The sequence below is a fragment of the Hipposideros armiger genome, unplaced genomic scaffold (genome assembly GCF_001890085.2).
Source record: "Hipposideros armiger isolate ML-2016 unplaced genomic scaffold, ASM189008v1 scaffold_950, whole genome shotgun sequence".
In the NCBI taxonomy this organism is placed as follows: domain Eukaryota; kingdom Metazoa; phylum Chordata; class Mammalia; order Chiroptera; family Hipposideridae; genus Hipposideros; species Hipposideros armiger.
Window position 1 is genome coordinate 570,078 of NW_017732300.1, and position 1,249 is coordinate 571,326.

The window sequence follows — 1,249 nt, forward strand, 5'->3', positions numbered from 1 at the left end:
GATGGCTTACCTTGGTTGTGGGTTACCTAAGTTGCTTTGTCTTTTTTCCCTGTGGATAGTTTTTGGCCATTTAAATGATCATAAATAGTGACAACTGGGGGAATGGGTCTATGTGGCAGACGTTTAGCAAACAAAAGACCACAAGCAAACAAACCACATACCTGCCAACACCATGCCTACCAAACTGTCACAGGAAAATGTGGGAATGCTGGAAAACCTGTCTAGAAGAAACAAGAAATGCCCTGGGCGCTCTCACATCTGCATGGTGATCAAGCTGAAGGTGACACAGAGCTGCAGAGAGAAAAAAGTGAAAGATCACTGCCTGCCTGAAATCTGGTCCCTGGCAGCAGCCTCCAGAGCACTCCTTCAGGCGGAAATGAGCCGTCACGGGACCACATCCAACCAACACCAAACGCACCCGACTGGCCACTTACAACACAAAGCCCTTTCACTTACAAGTCCTGGAAAAGGAACTTTGTCTACAGCGGCCACAGGTATAATCATAACTGTGGGTGACTCTCTGAATCACTGTACCTTCCCAGGACTTGAACGAGACAATCGCAGATTGAAAACATTTGTACTAAAAAATGAACTTTGAATAGACATCGAAAGGACTAGGGATGGGACATGTGATACTAATAGCCATGTGCCCACTCCGTGCCCAGCACTGGGCTCAGCACGATCTCATTTAACCTGGGCGACATTTCAGCTGCTGTCCTGTTCCTCTGTCCACTCACAGCAAACCTCTAGAGCGAGCTCACATTGTCTCCAGGGTCTCACCTCCCATTCATTCTTTGGTCCACTATAACGGACCACCTATCCCTACCCTCCACATTCAATCTTCATGTTGGGAAATCTAGGAGACACGTCACTACATCTTACTCCATACTTAACGTTTGGGCAGCATCTGACGGAGCTGACCATGGTCTTCTTGTGAGCCTCAAAGGCTGGTCCTTCTCAGGCTATTTTATTTTTCTCATAGGATTTATCAGCCGCCACATTTATTTGTGTCTCTTCACACTAGAATGTAAGCTTACGGAGGACAGGGACTTGGTTTTGTTCACTGCTCCATCCCCAGGACCTAGGACAGCGCCAGGCAGCGTTGCCCCTGGGATAAGAAACTGGAAGATTAAGGGAAATGGGTGGGAGGAGCCTTTTTTCTGTGGAGCCTTTGGAAATTTTGTACAATGTGTGTGTTATTAGCTATGAAAATTCCCCAAACATTGGATTTTACAGTATGGGAAGAACC

At 46.9% G+C, this 1,249-nt stretch overlaps 1 protein-coding gene across 1 annotated transcript in view; it reads right to left on the reverse strand.

The window, feature by feature from the left end:
* LOC109375438 (protein FAM163A) overlaps window positions 1-245 on the reverse strand; it is a 69,630-nt gene extending 69,385 nt beyond the window's left edge. Inside the window, exon 1 of the mRNA XM_019630828.1 lies at window positions 162-245. The gene's annotated coding sequence lies outside the window, so the exon portion shown is untranslated. The remainder of the gene's footprint in view (window positions 1-161) is intronic.
* Between the last annotated feature and the right edge of the window lie 1,004 nt (window positions 246-1,249).